We start from the raw sequence: 21106 nt of genomic DNA, 5'->3' as shown, positions 1-21106 counted from the left end.
AACGACAAATACCCACCATTTGCTTTGACGTGGATGGAACTGGAGGGTATTATGCTGAGTGAAGTAAGTCAATCGGAGAAGGACAAACATCATATGGTTTCACTAATACGAGGAATATAAGAAATAGTGAAAGGGATTATGGGGAAAGGAGGGGAACTGAGTGAGAAAAATTAGAGAGGGAGACAAACCATGGAAGACTCCTAACTCTGGGAAACAAACAAAAGGTTGTGGAAGGGGAGGTGGGCAGGGGGAGGGGGTGACTGGGTGACGGGCACTGAGGAGGACACTTGATGGGATGAGCACTGGGTGTTATTCTATATGTTAGCAAATTGAACTTAAATTTTAAAAAACGTAAAAAAGAAATGCACAGAATCAAAGCCTGTTTCCCACTAACCACACTCTTCATGCACGACCTTAACATGCTTTGAGCAGACCTGGAATGCACAACCACCTGACTTGAAGGCAGGTTGCAGTGGGCTTTGTTTGGAACTTCCACTAATGTGCGTTATGTGAGTCACCATGTGATATCTTGGTGTCAGTCTGCAGCTTTGATTACTGTACCTGGCGACCATTGAATCTTCTGCGTTATTGTACCCAGGTGTTCAGCTATAAAAATGCACATTATTTTATTGAAGTATCACATAAGGTTCTCTGGAGAAATTGAACCAATAGGGTATAGATCAAGCTATCCGGGAGAGGAGATTTATGAGAGGCGTTGGCTCACGTGGTTCTGGAGGCTGAGAAGTCCCACAACCTGCCGTCTGGAGACCTGGGGCCAGCGGTGGAACCCCCAGCACGAGGGCAGGAGAGGCGGGGAGGAGAAGCCCCAGTGCCACAGCCAGGCAGAGGGAGAGGGAGCATTCTCCTCTGCCTTTGTTCTCTCCAGCCCTCACGAGGTTGGACGAGGGCTGCTCACGAGGGGGAGGCCATCTGCTTCAGCGAGTCACAGATTCAAATGCGAGTCTCATGGGAGAACACTGTCCCAGACGCAGCCAGAGCCAGGTCTAGTCTGGGCGCCCACGGACCGTCAGGCTAACGCCAAACCTTAACCACATTTACTTTCCTTCTGCTTCTCCTTCATTTAGAAATGAAGGCATTAGGTTGCTTTTTATTTTTAAGTATTTATTATTTATTTATTATTTGTTTGTTTGTTTGTTTGTTTACTTATTTATTTATTTTATTAGGTTGCTTTTTAGACAGGCGTACTGTGCTGTCTATGAATCCATCCAAAGATCGTAAAGGAGCAGCGTGACATATTTGTTGTGGTGGAGGCGTGTGAGTCTGGTGAACGTGGACAGGTGGCTGTTCACCGAGTCCCCGTCCTCGGCAGCAAGGCTGTTTCTGTCAGGACTTCTTAAGGACAAAAGCTCAGGGGCACCTGGGTGGCTGTCGGTTTGAGTGTCAATTCTTGGTTTCAGCTCAGGTCATGAGCTCAGGGTCTTTTTTTTTTTTTTAAGATTTTATTTATTTATTCATTACACACACAAACACACACACACACACACACAGAGGCAGAGACGCAGGCAGAGGGAGAAGCAGGCTCCACGCAGGGAGCCTGATGTGGGGACTCGAACCTGGGTCTCCAGGATCAGGCCCTGGGCTGAAGGTGGAGCTAAACCGCTGAGCCACCCAGGCTGCCCAATGAGCTCAGGTTCTTGAGATCGAGCCCGAGTCAGGTTCTGTGCTGGGAGAGGAGCCTGCTTGGGATTCTCTCTCCCTCTCCCTCTGCCCCTCCTCTGTCTCTCTCCTTCTCTAAAAAATAAACAAATAAACAAAATAAAATACTTTTAAAAAGACAAAAGCCTAAAGGTCTAACAAGAATCCTTTCTAATGGGGAGATCTCAGAAAACAAAAAATTCAGGGATGAGTGGAGACGTTTCTGGAGGCCCCTCACACCATACCTCCTTGACAGCTACTGGATTCTCCGTTTTAGAGCAGAAACGGCATGTTAATAAGCTGGGTCCAGACTTCTTAAGCCTGAAATAATGATTACTTCTGAGCCAAGCAAAGGATTAAATCTGTGATTATCGGGCCAGGAGGGAAGGTTGTTGTCATGGGCGTCAGGGCAGAGGGAGGGTCCGATGAGCGCCCTCCAGGTCAGATCCCTGTGGGCCACTGCTGAGATGAGTGGACTCTGCGGGCAGCACATGGCCCGTGGCCTTTAGGGGCTTGTTTACTTCTCTCCATGGACATCTCAGGTCTAGAGCGGGTGTGCACCCCGACTGGGCTCTGGAGAGCCTCGTGTTGGCTTCGAGCTCCCTGAAGACGTGGACCTGGGGGTCTGGAAGCTGCCCTGCCCTCCCCGCCTCTGCGCAGGGGACGGGGAGCTCAGCCAGGAGGGAGGGGGCCTGGGCCTCCTGCCTGTCACCACGTGGGCAGCAGAGGCCGGGACTGGGGCTTCAGCTGGATACATCCCAGTTCCCTGCCTGTTAGCTGGGAAATAGCGCTCGGCAGGGCTTGCCCTGTTTCGCTGCTGCTGCGATCCAGCACATTCTTCCCTGGCCTCTGGGCACAGCGAGGGAAGGAGCACAAACTGGAATGGTCCAACACTCACCAGCTGCTTGGAAAGGCCTTCTGGGAGAGCCAGTGTGCACGCAGTCTGCAGGAAGCCCTGGCCACGGCTGCCGATTCCAGGTCCCTGGGAGGCTGCTCGGGCCCCGCAGCTGTGTTTGAGACTGACCTGGAAGGTGTGGTGACACGGGGTTCACTGGAGCCGGAGGCTGCGCTGCCCTCTGTGGCAGGAGTCCGGCCGAGGCGGTCAAACCATCCTTTCACTCACCGCACGTCCCTCTCTGCCCTGTTGTGTTCCCACCCGCTTCACGAAATTACCCCACTGGCAGGGGTGCGATGGGAAGGGAGGGAGGACGGGGAGGGAGGACGGGGAGGGTGAGGCTGCAGCTTGATGTCTGGGGCCTGGTGCCAGGTGCCCACTGTGCCGGGAGGTGCTCCTCGGCCACAGCCGTCCTCAGACCCCTGCCCGGCTGGGGTGCTCATAGACCTCATCCACGGTGCTCTCCTTCTCATTCCTAAATTTTCTCCCCTCTCTAGGGGAGGACGCTGGGGTCCAAGAGAGCATGGGCAAAGCCTCAGGCTGACCGAGGTTGGGTGTGCGGCCCTGACAGCCCCCTGTGGGCCTCACTCTCCCCCCTCAGCCTCCCCACGCCTGGCAAGACCACGGCCCTGATTTTGGCTGATGGGAAATAGACAGATGAGCCTACGCTCCTGCTGGCTGGGAGCTTCTGGAACCTTCCGAAAGAGGGAGGTTGCCTCTCCTTCCTCATTCTCTGGCCAAATGGGGGGGGGGGGGTAGACGGAATCTGTGGCCTGGAGGAGTGGAAGGGTGGGGACACCCAGGGACCCCAGCATGACCTCAGAGAAGGTCACCGACCAGCCAGGAGCATGGCGTTGCCAGCTCCCTTGGATAAGCACTGAGAAAGGAGGGTTTCTGTGCTGGGGGGCTAACACGGCCCTGAACACATGGGGGGGCTTCGATTTCTCCTCCACATGGGGTGGGGAGCAGTGAGGCCTGTCTGCTGGGGTCAGGCCAAGATCGAAGGACATGAAAGCTCCAGGTGCTCCGTGGCCAGGGTCTGGCCTCCTGGGGGCCAGACTAGTGTTTGTCTCCCTACCTCGAGGCAGCTTGTCCCTCTGTCTAGTTCACTCAGCTCCTGAGTGAATAAATATTGTTACACTTGCTCGTGTGGGGTATTTCCGTGAGGGAGGGCCCCCCGGGCATCGGGGTGCCCGGCTCCGGTCCCCGGGTACTGGTACTCCCCCCATTTCATTTGGTGCAGGGAGTGGGAGAGAAATCAGAACCCAGGACCAATGAGTCTCCCTGTCGGACCTCCAGCGAATAATGGGAGGGCTCGAGTCCCACGAGGGTGTGGGTGATGGCGCTGCTCCCAGCAGAGCCCGAGCGAGTCACCGTGATAGTGTGATACGCGTCTTGGCAGAGCTCACACTCGGGCAGGATCACTGGGCACGGGTGCTTGCGGGATGTGCACGCGGGCCCCGAGGCTGGCACCCAGCCTGTGTCTCCACGCCCCCAGCCCCCTGGCCCGGTTCCCCTGGAGCAGGACCCACCGTTTTTAAAAAAGTAATTGATTTTTACTCAACTTCGTGGAGGAATAGATGACAAGTGAAAACTGTCCTTGTGACGTGCACAGCATGACGTTGTGACAGGGTGCCTGCGGGGACGGACTCCCACACTCCAGCTCATTAACCCTTCATCCCCAGACCCACGTACCTCTGTTTCTCCTGTGGGAGATCACTGAACATCTACTCCCCGAGCCAACTCAAGGGTACGGAGCGGTACTACTAACTGCGGTCGCTGTGCTGCGCAGCAGACCCCAGGACCTGCCTGGCTGCCACCCGGGCACCCGGACCCCCGCCCAGCCCCCGCTGGCCCGGCCCCTCCCTGGGCGCCTGGCTTCCCTCGACTCCATCCACAGTGGTCCTCCCGCACGAAGCTCTCCCACTGGCCATGAGGCCTGCACGTGCATCACACACGCACTATACACCATATGTGCATCTCACACACACACACTGTACATACATCATGCATACACTATGCACCACACATGTGTCACACACACACCATACACCACACACATATCACACTTGTAGATTACACACGTGTCACACACTTATACACGGCATGTGCATCACACACACCCTGCACACATATTACACGCACTATTTAGCGCATGCATGTCACACATGTACTTGTACACCGCATGTGCATCACACACACACTGGACCACCTGTCCATCTGCACCCTGGTTATAGGGCAGGGTCACTTTCCGGGTGCAGTGACCATGTGTCCATCTGCAGCCTGATTACAGATCACGGTCACTTTCCGGGTGCAGTGACCACGTGTCCATCTGCAGCCTGGTTTCAGGACAGGGTCACTTCCCAGGTGCAGTGACCACGTGTCCATCTGCAGCCTGGTTACAGATCACGGTCATTTCCTTCTGCTGCCCTTCTTACACACCCCTACCCCGTGGTCCTTCCATCTCACACATTGTGTCCTGGCTCCATGGGAAAGCCATTTGGTGCTACGTCCTGTAAACTACCCTGTCAGGGGGGTGGGCAGTTAATCTCTTCCTCCACCGTGGATGCAGACCTGGGTGGGGGGATTCAAGCCCAGGCCTCATCTGTGGCTGGATGGATGACCTCTGGCACCTCTGGCCTCACCCTGGTGAGTGGCCTCACCCTGCACACACTCAGGGGATCCCTCACACCCTCTGACAAGCTCACTAGGGCTAACACTGTCTGTGTATGTGGGTCTTGTGAAGCTGGCGTGTGCCAAGTTCCCGTTGTCCTGCCAAAACCCCTTTCTTGGGGCTCCCTGTTAGGACCAGGACCAGGACCAGAGGCTGGCCCCGCCGCCTCCTCCCTGTCTGTGGGTCAACCGCTGGCCGGGGGAATGTCGGTCACTGCGGGGGCAGCTGCTGCTTCAGGATGTCGGGCTCTGTGAGGGTTCTATCCGTCCATCTAAAACCTTTGGATCTTTTTCCTTCTTCCAGAAGATTCTCAAGACTGCCCCCAAAACACAGAAGGCTGTCCAGGAGTCGCACCCCAGACGTGGGCTGTGCTGACCCCTGGTGGCCACTCCCCGTCCCCAGGACATCCCACGCAGCCTGCCATCTTAGGGTCATTGCTGAAGCCCTGCAGAAGCAAAGACAGAGGGACAGGAGAGAAAGGACAGGGGTCATGGGGGAGCCCGGGATGAGGAACTTGGAGGTTTGTTAGAATCTGGGCTCCGGCAGCATCTCTGTCAAAGGACAGTCGAAGAGAGGGGCTTTGAGTTCCTATGGGGGGCGATGGATGGGGAGGCAAATACACAGGGGACAGTAGGGGGAGGAGGAGGGGTGTACAGGGGAGGGGGCTGTGTGCACAGGGAGGAGGGGCGGTATGACCGGTTGGGGTGGTGTGCATGGGGGTGGGGGACGGGGCTCCCAGTGGAGAAGGGGTGGTGTGCACAGGGGGGAGGGCGTGGTGTGCATGGGGGAGGAGGGCGGCGTGCACAGGGGAGAAGGGGCCGTGTGCAAGTGCACGGGGTTGGCTCTGTGTGTCCTCAGGTGCCCTCCCTGGGGCAAGTCTGCACTTGTCCTGAATTGAGAATCGCCCTGCCCTTCCTCATGGGGAGAGGATGGAGAGTTTTTCTGCATATGCCTCTCTGCTGCCTCGGCTCTGGATGCTCCTATAGCGAGGGCGGGCCAAGGTGGGGCCCCCTGAGCCCTGGAGCTCACAGAGGTGCAGTGCGGCCCCTGCCCTGGGGTTTCACCCTTCTCGGGCCGATGGCCCATTCTTAGTGTCTTCTGAGCCGTCAGAAGCCATGGCCTGGCTCTGGGGAAGTCACAGAAGTGTGCACACTTGCCAAACCAACCGGTTTCCCCTGGCTTACACATGCACTCCCTCCCACTGAGACCACGGGGACACACGGCCCTCAGGAGGCTCGCGGCCCAGCCTCAGTCCTGAGGGACTCTGCACACACATGGGGCTCCCTGGAGCCACGGGCCTTAGTACCCTGAAGAGGTGTCTTTCTTTCAATTTGGATCTGAGCTAAATTCTCTGGGATCAGGGCAAAGGGCACAAAGATGGGCTCCAGGAACATTGCCGCTGCAGGAATTTGAGAATATTATCAGTTGCAGGCAAGATAAGAACTTTTTTCCCCAAAGCTAAGAAGTTTCATAAGACTCAAAAAGGAGGCCTTTTCCTGACACTGCTGACACATTCTCACTCTGCGTGGGACCATTCAGGGACCTGGGGGGCCGTCTGTTCAGTAACACCCAGCCGGAGGTGTCACTGGGCCCCCCAGGCTCAAACTCTTCCTGAAAACCATCTTTCAGATGTTCACACACAGACACTGTGCACAGAACGGGTCGTACTGTTCAGATTTGCCATGCGTTGCTAACGTCCTGTCCTGTGTTCGTGACCATTTTAGGCTACGGGCTTCCAGGAATCAGAAAACGTTCTCCTTGATTCTGTACTTTTTTTTCCCCTTGATTCTGTTCTGAGTGGGACCCTAACGATGTGTCCAAGATGTACAGGGCGTCTGCAGAAAATATTTGGATAGTTTGCTTCAGGCAGGGCATCGCCACAGAGGCAGCGGAGGGGAGTGTTTGCAAGAGCTTACGGCACCCTGGCCTGGGTGAGATGCCCAAGGATCCTGGTTGAAGCTGGGAAAATAAGACCACATGGAATAATACCTTAAAACTAATACCCGGCAACACACAATTTATGGTGAAGTCGTGGAATAAAACACGTTCTCAGACAAGTCCAAGAAAACAGAGGCCGTCGTGAGCTCGAGAAAGCTGCGCACTGGACGTTTGCACTGGACGAACCCCAGTGGCCATGTCCTTCAGCTCCTGCCCTGGCCTTTCCTGGCCACCCACTAGTTTGGGGTCTGCAAATCCAGCTCCTCTGTCTTGGAAGCTACAGAGACAGCTGCGTATTTGATGTTGAGAAGCAGAGAACCGGGTCCCACCCTCAGCAGAATAATCTCCTGCCTGGGGGAGCAGCCTTGTGGCCGCCCGCATGGGCCCCTTCATGCCGACGGACGGTGCCCTTGCAGGACTTGCAGAGTATGGAGCCAGGACGGGGACAGACTCCTACCTGCTGATGAGAATGAAAGCTGTGTGCTCTACGGGGAAAGCGCTAAATGCATGATGGTCGCATCCTAATTGCTGTCCCCAGCGAAGGCAGGGGGCACCCTTACATCCAAACAAAACTGTGCCATTCAAAGCTTTATTCCCTGCTTTGATTGAGGTTTCTCCTCAAAAGTCTTCATGTGCCTAACCAGGCAAGGAGGAGCTCCCCACAGGTTTGGTCCTGCCGTTTGGGAATGACAATCATTCCAGTCTTAAAGAGAGTCAAGAAAGCCTGAGGCAGGCTTGGTTTGCAGACCATGAGCAGTTGTGTTTGTGGAGCACGCAGTTGGGGTCACACCAGCTCCCGGGAGAACAAACTGCAAGGCCCGGAGTGCCTGGGGACCTGGACTCCCAGACCGGGCATGTGTGGGGACCTGCCCAGGCCCATGCTTCTGTGCAGCGGGTGGATGGGGCTGGCGGGGCCTCCTGTGTGCAGGGTGAGTCTGGACCCCAAACGAGGGCTGGAGCTTGCAGGGGACACAGGTACCAGAAAGTCCCCACTGAACAGCTGCACAACACACCACCCCAAAAATGCCTCTTTGGCACAAGGATTATTTTGCGAAACAGCAGCTACGGGGAAACTCTGAAACAGAGAAGTTGCCTGTTTGTAGGGGACAATTATATTTGTAAAGGAGATCTCCATCTGTGGGGCTGTCTCCCTCCTGCATTAGGAAGAGAGGACACGCAGTCACAAGGATCTTGTCAGTGGAGAAGACAACAGCCTCACCGCGTTGGCTCCTGGCCACTGCCCACGACTGCTCGCCCCACCCCATCTTCCTCTTGTCTTTAGCTAATGATGGTGGTTAAGCCCGAGCTCTGAGCCGCTCTCCCTGGGTGTCTCCCATGCACACGTGCTTGGTTTTCCCTTGTAAACCTGTCTCGGGATTTCCAGCTGAGAGCTTAGGAGGGTAAAGGAAGAAATTTCTTTCTCCCCTACACGATCCAAGGTCAAGCATCATTTTTATGAAGGAGAGCTGGAAATTCAGACCTCTCCTCCTTCCCTCTGGGCGATTGAACAATGTCAACTTTAGCAAATCTGCATAATAAAACTGGAAGTTGTATAAGGTGGATAAGTTATTCCTCCCCACCGTCTGGATTTATCAAGCATCTGCCAGAGGTGGAGAACCTGAAGAGCCATGTGAGGAAGACACAAGGTAAACTGAGGCATAGGAACCATTTTACGAGTTGATTTGAGCAACATTGATTTCAATTGGGCAGCAACAGACCAAAAGCGGTTGGCAGCCCTGCGCCCACCTGGCCTCCTTGAGGAATAAAGTTAACAATCTCTGTCTCCTCTTATCTTCCATACGTGAGGGGCTGACCGAGATTTTAGCACTAGCGCCACTCTAGGGTGCATCCGAGTTGAGTGGCTCTGGTCTTCTGGTGAGACTCATAGGATACGAGGCCAGGTCTGAATAGCTGCTGGGCTGTTCACTGGTTTCTGCTTCTCTACGTGCATGAGACCTTGTGCTGTCCTGCCAAGGTCGGGAACTCCGGCTTCAGACCCGGAGAGAACACAGCGCACGCGAGGCCACAGCGACGGCCACAAGAGGGATACAGACACACAACTGGTATCAGATAAATTGAAGACTGTGCCCAAAGGGGCATCAGCCTGGTTTGGCCAAGTGGCTAGTCTGTCAATTTCTTGCGCTTGCTAGGACACTAGCGGCTGGATCCGGGGACAGCAGGTGGACTGATCTGATACGGACTTTAAAGCAACCTGTTATCTAAAACCAACTACGCAAGAAAGCCTAGGGACCTCTGTCACGCAGCAACGGCCCTGGTGGGGGACTCAGCGATGGCTACCAGACTCAGGGAGCTTTGTCTTCCTTGCATTAACAGACAGAAAAATAAAATAGCAAGAAAGCAAAGGGAGGAATAAAGGCTTCACGTTGAGGATGAAGGTCCGCATCTGTGACCTTGGGAGAGCCGTGACCTCTCTAGTCAGTTTTAATTCGAGGTCTGTAGCTGGTGAGAGTTCCCAGTGTTTCAAGGAGCCCTTCTAATTGTGAGACCTGGACCTAAGGTGCAAGTCCCCGGCTTGGCTGCCCCCTGAGTGGTGGTGGGACCTGGTGTGGCCCCTGCAGAGAGGCTCAAGTCCAGTCTTGTTCTGCAAAGATGAGGCACCTTTGCCAAAACATCAGAGCAAAGCAGTTGCTGCAAATGGCAAAAAGGCTATTTTTAAATGGCTATGATTAAAGATATGATAAGAGTGCATTTGATAAGGAAATGTAGTTATTGCTGTGGCGGTCAGCAAATGAAGATCGTAAGTGGACAAGCTGGGTACTGACAAAGCTCTACGAAGCTCAGACAGCTTCTGGGTTCCTAGGCTGGTAACGAGCATCCAAGCCCACGTAACCCAGGGCGGCTACATCACCTCCTGCTCGACAGCGCTTCCTCACGAAGCGACATGCTGCGTAGGTGTGCTTGGCTCGACATCTCTTCTTCGGCCAGGGACCTTCTGGGAAATCTCCAAGTTAGTCTGAGGTCACAAATACTCCATGTAGAGCTAGATTTGGGACAGTTGTCAAAATGTCAGAAAGTTTGAACATTTGATCAAATAGGATCACAGGTCATTATGGAAATAATGCTTAATTATCTATTGAACCCAGCTGAATGTAGACATGGAAAATGCTTAATTATCTAAAGAACCAAACTTATTGCTAAAGGCAAATACAGAAGGCTACACCGTTATGAAGAAGACTCAGATGCTTTGTGGAGCAGACCCGTCATCCCACACACTCAAAGACCAGACAAGGATGGGAAGTCAGGACACTCTGGTGACAAAGGCAATCTTTGCTTTCCAGGCAGGTTACCAGAAAAGTAAAGAAAACCATTTCACAATCTCTTATCAAAAGCAGACCAATCGTCCAAGAAAACTTTGTTCTCTTAACAAGAGAAAAACAAATTTTCATTTTGCGCCCATGTACTTTGATAGCAAGACTCATTCTTTAACGACTTAAATCCGCTGTGACCTCAGCCAGCTTGGTCACATGCAAAATTCCTTTTCCACGTTTCCTTTTCTACAAACCTTCTACAATGTCTTTATATCCATTCAGGGTTTGTTCCTCATTCTGGAACAGCTAGTCATTCCACCTTGGGACAGAATTACTCACTTTTCTCCTTAACAACGCCAAAAACAAACCTGTCCTTCACACCTTTCCTCATGAAAAGGCAGTCTACTTCCCTTAGACAGAGTTTTTCTTTCACTCTGATTATTTCTAGTGGTTTTTAATTATACGTAGTGATTCCACATTTTAACCCTTAACATCCTTCATTTCACTAAAAGCCAAGAAAAAATCGTGGACTCTGTTACACTGGGATTCTGGGGATTGGCAGGTTTATAAATACATCTCATAATTTCCTGAAGTATATTCTTGCTCATAGTAAATATTTCAACATTATGCAAAAATGTTTACGAATAGGCTCAAATAGCTTCCGTTCCTCTCTAAAAGTAGATAATCTGCATTTCAGTATTTCAACTTCTTTGGAAAAGATCAAGGTATTTAGTGACTCTACCATTTAATTCACTAAAATTTTAAGGTTCCAAGTTACCAAAAAGATTTAGGAAAATATTTTTAAGTAGACATACCATAAAATGTAATTATTCTTGAAAAGTATGTTCGGAGACTTTTATCTCATATCTATTTAATTTACTAGCTCTTAGTGGTTATAGGTAGATTGTTCGTGAAAATTTTAATGAGACATTATGAGACATTCCGTCATCTTCAGTTATTTCTCCTGCTGACAAATTCTGGAAGAGAAGAAACTTGAGTGCACTTGACTTTCAGTAAATTCAGGTAGAATAAAAGTTGTACATCACATTATATTTGATTATCAATGACTCTGAAGACATGCCTATTTCAATTAAAGCCATAAAATGCAAACTAGTTTTTATCTACTGAAGATTATCCTAGATCACACATACTTGAAAACTATTTGAGTTAGTTTTTATATTTCTGAAAGAATACTTCATTTTTATAAACACTTCTTTTTCATTAAGCCTAAAGGAGGTCACACAAGACAAGGGGCTTTGCCTGAGGCCAGGACCCCTGGAAGACAGCCACGATTAATGCCCCCGCCATGCCCCCACCCCGTGTGGGTCAGTCCCCTAGGTCCTCTGGTGCACCTGTGGTTATCAGAAGCCAGTCTGTGACTCGAGACTTCAGACCACGGATATCTGCAGGCCGTAAAAAACCTCTGTAATTGTGCAGGTGACACAGTGTGCTAGAAAAAAGGTGAGGCTCCGACATGAGGTCAGAGTCTGCACTCTCTGCCTTAGACTGCCAAGGCCCAGCCCTACCCGTGCCCTTCATGGGTCGGTCTCACAGACTGAAGAGCAGAATGTCTTTGACAAAACAGAAATCACGTGCAAGGAGAGCCCTGAGCAGAGAAGCAGCTTTCGGGTGGTCAGGAAACCTGCTTTTGGGGTTGGGCCTTCGTCTACCATCTAATAGCCCTCATTGCTAGCTCTCCGCTTTCATTTTCTTCTTTCACAAATGGTTTTTATTTTTATTTTTATTTTTTTTAAGATTTTATTTATTTATTCATGAGAAACACAGAGAGTGGAGAGAGAGGCAGAGACACAGGCAGAGGGAGAAGCAGGCTCCATGCAGGGAGCCTAACGTGGGACTCGAAACCAGGTCTCCAGGATCACGCCCTGGGCTGAAGGCAGGCGCGAAACCTCTGAGCCACCCGGGCTGCCCTTATTTTAAAAATTCATACTGTTATTCCATATTTTTCTGTTACTCTGAGCATGCCTACGGGTATGGTGCAAACTCTACCTCTACCAACTGTTGGTCACCTGACTGTTAATATCTTTGTACTAGTTATGTTCTCCAGAGACATAGGACTGGCTGGGGAACTGTAAGTTCACTACATCTATACTGCTCATGTGCTAGGTGGGGCAACACCTCTACTTCCTAGGATTGGCGTAAGAACATTATTAATAATCTATGTAAATCACCTGGCCAGGTAGCTGCTGGCAGGAAAAATTGCCCAGACTTAGCAGTGAGACAAACAAATGGTCTGGTGTCCTTTCAGCAAAATACTGAGACTGGGTGTAAGCCGTCGGGAGTGGTTCTACAGGAGTGTGTGCCTCATGGATCGATCTTTTACTGACTCTACGATTGTACAAGTCTGCAGGGATAATAAGCTAACTTACCGAAAATGGATGCTAATGCAAATTATTTTTGTCCACAGTAAAGCAAAATGAGTTTTGTTCAGTAAAGAGGCAAAGATTTCCTGTAGAAAAGATCACCCCCAATGCTATTTTTTTCTTAGATATTTTAACCGATTTCACATCTATTAGAATATTTACTTCAGGGGCACCTGGCTAGCTCCATCAGTTAAGTGTCTGCCTTCAGCTCAGGTCATGATCTCAGCTCAGTGGGGAGCCTGCTACTCCTTCTCCCTCTTGCTGCACCCTCTGGCTTCTGCTCTCTCGATCTCTCTCTCTCTCAAAAAACAAAATCTTTAAAAAAAAGAAAATTTACTTCAACATTGTTGACTGTATTTCTGTATGTGTATTTGTGCTATATGTATACACACACACATAAACATACAGTTGACCCTAGAACAGCACAGCTTTGCATGAATCCACTTATATATATGGATTTTTTTCAATAATTGCAGTACTGTAAATATATTTTCTCCTTTTCATATTTTCTTTTCTCTAACTTACTTTGTCATAAGAAAAAGAATTATATTTTGTATAATATGTGATAGTCAACCATCCACATGATTGGTAAAGCTTCTGGTCAACAGCAGGCTGTTAGTATGCTTTGTGAGTGATCAAAATTTATAACTAGATTTTCACCTGGGCAGGGGACTGGTGCCCCAACCCCCCCCCCCCAATTTAAGAGCCAGCTGTATGTGTTCTGTTTTTCCAATTCTCTTTTGAACTAGTTGTAACAGTCTGGCTCCCCCATTGATTAATGATGTGAATAAAATCTGTGATACGTGTCTGTTGAAAATTTGCATGAGAGTTATGATTTTATGTTTTTGGAAATCATGCTTTACCAATGCCCAGTGGATGAGCACAGACACTGCTGAGCCATAGAAGCATGCACACGGTGAGCAGCAGGGCTGTCCCCCAGACCCGAGTGGTCAGGGACTTCCAGGCAGAGTCAGCAGACGTTGATATAAGGCTCCTGCCCACAAAGACACCAGGGGTGAAGGTGCTTCTGACAGGGCACCCATGCTGGGGACCTCTGCACTGCCCACTCAGGACCCAGGCTTTGAACCTGCCACACTGAGTAAAACACTTCCGGCACCCTCTCGTCTAAGCCTGGGGCCCCTGGTGGGCAGTGCAGCCTGGGGACATCTGGGCAGTGGGGCTGCCAGGGACACGCAGGGCTGGCTCCAACTCCTGCACCAGCCACGGCTCAGACTCTTTGCAAGAACGCCCTAGCTCCCCAGCTTTGGGGTGGACACCCACATCCTTGTGGCACCCACATCTGTGTGGCACCGGGTGACATCTGGCTTGCGTCTCAAAGAAGGCGTGGCTGGGAGGGTGAGGAGTAGTCCCAGACTCACACCCCATGATGACAGGAAACCACAATGACTTACATAATCTATCACTGGGAACAGATTCTGGAAGCTGCTGGGCCCTTTTTGGGGGTTAAAAAATCTTTCTCTCTGGGTCTTTAGAGACTGTGAAAAGGAGAGCATCCAAGAAGGTCCTGGGCGGCAGGGGTCAGCCTTCTCGTCCTCCTTGCTGTGTGGAGGGTATTTGGGTGGCTCTTGAAGCCAGAAAGAGAGTGACTGTGAGCTGCCAGGTGAGGACAGGACAGAAGGAGCCCAGACCCCTGACAACCCAGGAGCTGCCCCCAAGCTGAGAGAGGAGGGAACGTTTCTGGGGTGAGTCAGTGGAGTTCACGGTCCTCAGCGCCAAGCCTAGCCTTAGGTGATGCACGCACGGGACACCCGCAGGAGAAACAGAATGACTTGGAGGATGTCCTCTCCAACAGGAGCAACAGGAGCAACAATCGCCTCTCCTGGAGACAACGGAAATCGTCAAATGCTAACTTTTATCCAACAATGAAAGTGTTAGAAGGCCGGCTTCACACTAACGGTTCCGGAGATGAGCACCTGCGATGGTCCATAGATCAAATGACCAGGGCTAGTAACTGTAACACACTTTCCATCTCGAACTTGGCCTGAGCTCTGGCATGACCCCGGCATCTCTTCAAGTCTGTGCTGACATCATGTTGTATTAGTGTATAAATGCACAGCATCTCAATGGAGGTGTCAACAGGCTTTTGTTAAACATTATAAATTATACTATAGACATAAAAAATTGCAAGTGTTGAGAATACCAGCTGGCTCAGTTTATGTCACCTGTTATTTATCAGGAGGGATGAGGCAGTAAATGCAGCCTGATGAAGCCGACAGTGGCCTTGTCCCTACCACTGGGAGTGCCGCCCTCTGAGGACCGGCCCAAGCCTGGGAGGCCACCCCCACCCCCACTCCCTCCCAGGCCTGGCTGGACAACTCCAAAGGGCCAGCCCAGGGTCAGGGTCCCGGGTGAGCTGAGGCATTTTGGTGGGAATCCAGTATTCCTTCCTGGCTGGGCCTTCCAAGAAAATGCAGAGTGAGCCTGAGCTGAAAAGCAAACCTTGAAATCCTTCACCAGACCTTCCTGGAGAGGGACAGGGAAAGGCAAAGATCCCTGAAAATTCTATGCCTTTGGCAATGGCCGGATTTGGATGTTCTTTGGGAGCCAGTTTGTGCACATCTGGACAACTAAAGCTGTTTCCTCCCTGGATCCCTAACGCCCAGAAAGCGTGTCTGGATCCTCCCCCAGCTCCTGGCACACAGTAAATACGCCCTCCAAGATGAGTAAATAGCACTCAGGGATCTAAGTATGAGAAGCTGCCAAATGCGACAAGCTCTCGCAGAAGCAGCTGGTGGGAGGAAGCCGTGGCGCAGCCTGGCCGGCCGTCACTAGTGGACACGAGTGGGGCAGGGTCGCACAGTGCCAGAGGGTTGCAGGAAAAATCACGTTTGCAGGCAGGACTCCAGGTGAGGCAGATACAATTGCCTTCAGACCAGAGATAAACATGGGGCTTCCAATGACAGTCCCCACTGAGGTCACTGATGGTGCAGGACGTGAGCACGTTGGGTCCAATGGGAATATAGACGGCGCACCCGGGATTGAGGATTCAAACCTTAGAAGAGAAACAGGATTTCTTGGTAGAATATTCTCTGAGGCAAAGTTATACTGCAAGTAAGTTAATAGTATGTTTTTGGTGCTTGAAAACATAAAGCAGACATTCCTCAGGCCCCACTATCGCTGGCGGCTGAGTGATAAATGAAGAAAGAACTGGTATAATGAGCTCTCCCCCGACAGAGATCCTTGGGAGAATCCAAACGTGACTCTTCCGAGAAGGGAAGCCGTCCCCGCCGGCCTCACACACAGAGGTCGGGGATCAGAGTTTTCCCGAGGTCTATCTGCAGGGGAAGCCAGCTGGGTGTCGCCTGGCCCTGGGACCATGCATGCTCTCCCCGGGCGGCCGTGTCCCAGCCACAGGGATGGCCTCGTGCCAGGTGAGTGCTCCCTGAACACCCCACCCCACGGGTGAAATCAGACCGGTGGTGGAAATCTGACTCAGGCTGGTCCTAATCTGCCTCCTTCTGTCCTAAGAATTTTGCTTTGGGACTGTCAGAACTGAAGCAGCCTTTGCTTAGGGATGCAATTGAAGGAAAAAACTAAAAAATGAGTTTTCTTGCTATAGAAGTAGAGCAGTAGCTGAATCTGGCAACCCGTCCTATCACGGCTGGCCCTGGACATGCCCATCAAAGGGCCCTCACGTTGACTTCACTGAGGTGGTGACAGTAGGGAACACAGATTCAGCTGTGATGGGCCAGCTTGGGAATCATATCCAAAGTGAACACCAGCCCTGTGTGTTGCCCCTTGCAAACCCACCCACTCTCTAGAGGCTTCTACTGGAGCTGAAGTCCCTGTAACTCCACCAGGAGGTCATCCCAGGGTGGGGAAGGGGAGCCCCGGGAGGCTTGCAGTAGCCATCAATCCTGCCCCCCTGGAGCTGCCCGTGCAAAGTTAGGTCAGAAGAAGGTGGCCCACATCCTCCGTGACCAGGAGCTGGAACTAGCATGCATGCAGGACACGATAAGGTGGCCGACTTCATTTTCAATAAAAGACGACCAGGAGACTTGGCACCAGAGCAGGCCTCCAACACTTGCTCCCTCGACTCAAAGAACACTCGAGAACACTCAGGGAGGCGCGTTAGAGATGGAGGCGTCCGGCGGGGGCCACTTCAATGGTCAAGCCAGGTCGGGCAGCTAACACTCCAAGAAGTGTGCATTTTCACACATGGTCGGCTTGTGGTGAGGGCACATTCCTGGAGGGGCCCAGGCTTGCCTGCTAGAAGGGCACACGGGAGCGGGGGAGGTCCTGGCCCCCACGGTGAGGCTGCCTTCCTCCTGCAGGTCAAGTCGCCCTAACAGTGGCGCTCTCACAAGGCTCAGGGACAGCTGCGCCGGGGCTGCTCACCCTCCCGTGCACCTCCTGTGACCTGGGACCTCCTGATACCGCTCTTGGGGAGACAGGCATTTTAGCCTTCGGTTAGGGAGAAGGCTTAGCCCCACTCCCGGGAGGAAACAGTCTACCTCCAAGTGCAGATGCTGGTCCTCCAATGTCCTGAGAAAGAGGAATTAGACACTGTCCAGTCTTACCATTGGATTTGCGTGTAAACACGCATGTGATGTCACAGCCAAGCACCAAACAGGTTGGGACAGCTTTTGTTCTGGTGGCTGCAGTAGCGCTGTGCCCCGTGTGCACGGAGTCGTCAAGGTGGCGGGTTTGGACTTTGCTGGGGAGAAGCAGGCAGGCCTCGGATGGGCACCCCACCAACAGGCATCCACGCTCAGAGGAGCCTCAGCCGGTCAGCTGATCGGAGCTGACTTCCCCACATCTAGCTGGTTTTGGGGAGCCACACAGCTCCCGCTCAGCTGCTCGACCTGAGACGGTGGCAGGGGATGGCCGGGTCTGCCTCAGCACAGGTGCAAGCGGTCATCGTGAGTGTGCTGGGGGTCATGAGGAAGTGAACCACTGTCTCATCTATGTCACATGGGGGCATCCTCACGGCAAGTCCTCTCCTGGGGGATTTTATAACCGGCCCTGTGCTCCCATGGCAAACAGTTCCGTGTTGTCACTGAAAAACAGCATATTTTACAAAGGACCGTGAGGTTGATGGGGAGCTTTCCTTGTTGCCCAAATCCCAGGTAGATGTGTGGACTCGCGTGTGAAAGTGAAGGTAGGTGAGGTGGTAAGAGAAACAGGTAGCTTGGCGGTATATCCGGAGTACATCATTTATGTAATAAACCCAGCCCTGAACTATGCTTGCTCCCTCACTCCCCTCATTGCCTACCAGCTAGGGAGGAACAGGGTAAACACTGACACACACACACACACACACACACACGTGCATGCACACACACACACCCATACATGCCCATACATACTCACAGGCAAATATGCACACACTTTCATGCAGATATGCATGCACACACACCTATGTGCACACACACATGCACAATACACATGCATATATGTGCATGCATACATACCCATACATGCTCACACGTACACACACCTACACACACATCTGTGTGCACACACTCATACATGTACATGCACAGACATCTGTGCATGCACACATGCATCTGTGTGCACATATTCATACATGCATGCACACCCCTACATATATATCCTACATATATGCACATGTGCACACACATGTAAGTACACATATACACGTAAGCACACACATAGAGACATGCATACACACACCTATCTTTATTCTTTGGGAGTGGGTCTGAAGGACAAGAGACAAGGTTTCAGAGACCCCTCACTAAGATGAAAGAGAAGTTATAGCTGCTTAGTTATTGAAAGCGTGTGGTAATAAGGAAGAGCTCCGGTAAGTGACACCAATCCTAACTTTGGATGCCAGAAGCACAGGGGCTTGCAAAAGTTTCAATAAATTGGCTCTTCCGGACACCAGGCCACATCAGTAAATGACTTTATAGTGGAACTCACAGAATGTTCAGTCCCTTCTGGGAAGGTTACGCTCACAAGTTATGCATTCTCTTATTCTGGTAGAATCGATGTTCTAAATCCAAAAATATTTACTGCATGCAGAGTATAAACACAGGGCCAAACGCCGGTCAGACCCCAGGCCCCCTGGCTGCAGATGGCCAGACCCCGGGTGCTCCCCAGCTTCCCCGCCTGGCCCCCTGCAGAGTACCCACGGCTCCTCCAGACGCCAGAGCCCCCATGAGGCTGCAGGATGTGCACGGACATTTCAAGCCCCCGACCACCTTGAGTGCAGCAGAGGAAGGCTTTTCTATGGGTTTATTTTAAACTGTACATCATATTTTCTGCGGTAGACCTGGAGGACCAGAGGCTCCTCGGCACGGTGACAGGCACCAGTGGGTGCTCAGTAAAGAGCTGCTGAGAAGGGGTCAAATATGCAGCTCTCAGAACACAAAGGAACCGCCTTGGGGAGGCAGTGAAAGGGCTGCTTGGCCCATCCAGTCTGCTGAGGGGCAAGGGAAAGATGCAGGTAAGAAACTTGTCTGAAGGCCAGGAGCGTGACCGCCCCTTAAATCCCTGCTCCCATCCCACTTCACAAAACAGAGCTCAAGCCATGGCCACCAGGGATATAGCAAATACCATGACATAGGCTGAACATAACATGTTTAAAAACCAAGATATTAGGGGTTACTTGGAAAAACCCAATTTTGCTTGTAGAACCCCCACACAGCTCATTTTCCCAAGAAAATTCGGTCCCGAGTCCAGGGGCCCACCTGCTGTCCAGTTCAGAAGGCCAGCCGCCCCAGCAGGTGCACTACCCTCTCTCGGCTGGCTAAGAACTCTCAGGAGACGTCTCCGTGCAGAGGTTCTTGGGTTCACAGCAGCTGGGCATCCTCCTTGGGAACGCCCGTCATGCAGCCCCACTGGCCGAACCCAGGCCCACGCTGTAAGCACAGAATTCTTACTCACCTTGTGAGTCACAATCCCTCCGGGTTCTCAAAACACATCATCAGCCTGATTTCTCCTCCACAGAGCAAAAGAGTACTTCCCCACCCCGTCGTGGCCTGCAGTCCCACTGCGCGTCCCTGTCACAGAGGGGCAGGAGCTGCTTCTTGACTGAACAGCATAAGTAGGGATGTGGTTTATCTCCCAGACAGGGGGGCTCTGTTCCTCGGGGGGCAGAAAGCACCATCTGATCATGCCGGCCACCCCTGAGAGCAGGCCCCAGCCGTCTGGGGAGGGGGCCCTGTCTTCTCTCCACCGCACGTCTGTCTGTGGCCAGTGCAGAGCAGGACTCGGAACAGTAGCAGAATGTGGGGAGCCCTCTGTGCAGCTGGCTGCCAGGCTGCCTCTGGGGGCCCAACCACACATCTCACTTCTTTTCAGCTTAGCACAGACAGGCCAGGCTCAAGGAGCTGCTGATCCCGTGTGGGACCAGCTCAGGGATAAGCGATCACGGAGCAGCAGGGTCACAGGGGCAGGATCGCCTGCTTCCAAAGGATGGCCTGCTCGGCATGCGGGGCGGGGCAGGACGGAGAGTTAGGCTCGTGTGGAAACACAGGAAGCGTGAGTAGGGCTGCTGGCAGCTCCGGTGGTTTCTGGTGGCCTGTTTACATTTGCTTTGTAAACCACTGGCTTGGGGAGCAGGTGGGGCCTGAGAACATTCAAGAGAAGCTAAGAGGGGACTAGGTTAATGATTAAATCAGAGGCCTAAATGTAATCTGGAGTTTTAGTTTAATGTTTAGAGGTTTTTTTTTTTTTTAAAGATTTTATTTATTCATGAGAGACACAGAGAGAGAGAGAGGCAGAGACATGGGCTGAGGGAGAAGCATGTTCCCTGTGGGGAGCCCCGATGTGAGACTCGATCCCAGGACCCCAGGGTCACACCCTGAGCCAAAGGCAGATGCTCAACCACTGAACCACCCAGGTGCCCCTGTTTAGAGTTCATTGTAACAAAAATTCTTTATGTAAATCCATTTTCCTTTAAAAACCTGCATTCTTTTTAAAATTAAATGCTTTTTCTAAAAATACGAGAATAGTATACAGGTGCCTCCAGTACAGGACACACGCTCCCTCCTTCCACACTTCTGTCATCCAGAGAAGGGTTTGTGTTGTGCCCAAGATTGCGAATCCGAGAAACCACCGAGGAGCCAACACCGATGCAAGCGCACGAGGGTTTATTAGCAAGCTCGACGCTTGGGTCCAAGTATACCCGACACAGCGGAGCAGGGACTTGAACCCTTAAGTGGGTTACAGCTGGGTTTTTTATAGGCTGGTCTAGGGGATTTTCAGAAGGGGTGGAAGAATTTCTCAAGTTCTGTTTACATTCTGATGTGGGCTTTCAAGGGCATTGAGCTCTGTTCTCATTCTAATATGGGGCTTTCTACCACGG

General features: G+C 51.8%; 1 protein-coding gene and 1 long non-coding RNA gene across 5 annotated transcripts in view; one reads left to right on the top strand and one right to left on the bottom strand.

The window, feature by feature from the left end:
* Window positions 1–7216: 7216 nt before the first annotated feature.
* On the bottom strand, window positions 7217–20310 carry LOC102153253. Of its 2 annotated transcripts, XR_005353799.1 has the most exons (4): window positions 19488–20310; window positions 17355–17833; window positions 11248–11409; window positions 7217–10164 (listed from the first exon to the last, which is right to left on the bottom strand). It is a non-coding gene; the product is annotated as an uncharacterized LOC102153253 (long non-coding RNA). The 2 variants fall into 2 exon arrangements; XR_005353798.1 differs by lacking the exon at window positions 17355–17833 and having other exon boundaries at window positions 7219–10164.
* The window catches only part of UNC93A (unc-93 homolog A), a 41657-nt gene continuing 40260 nt past the window's right edge, over window positions 19710–21106 (top strand). For 2 of the 3 annotated variants that reach the window (XM_038526547.1, XM_038526550.1), the window contains exon 1: window positions 19710–19843. The gene's annotated coding sequence lies outside the window, so the exon portion shown is untranslated. Of the gene's footprint in view, window positions 19852–21106 lie in introns of all 3 variants that reach the window. The other variant, XM_038526549.1, reaches the window with a different exon arrangement.

The sequence above is a fragment of the Canis lupus genome, chromosome 1, assembly GCF_011100685.1.
Source record: "Canis lupus familiaris isolate Mischka breed German Shepherd chromosome 1, alternate assembly UU_Cfam_GSD_1.0, whole genome shotgun sequence".
NCBI classification, from domain to species: Eukaryota; Metazoa; Chordata; class Mammalia; order Carnivora; family Canidae; genus Canis; species Canis lupus.
Note: the sequence above shows the minus strand (reverse complement) of the source record. Positions and strands in the feature narration are given on the sequence as shown.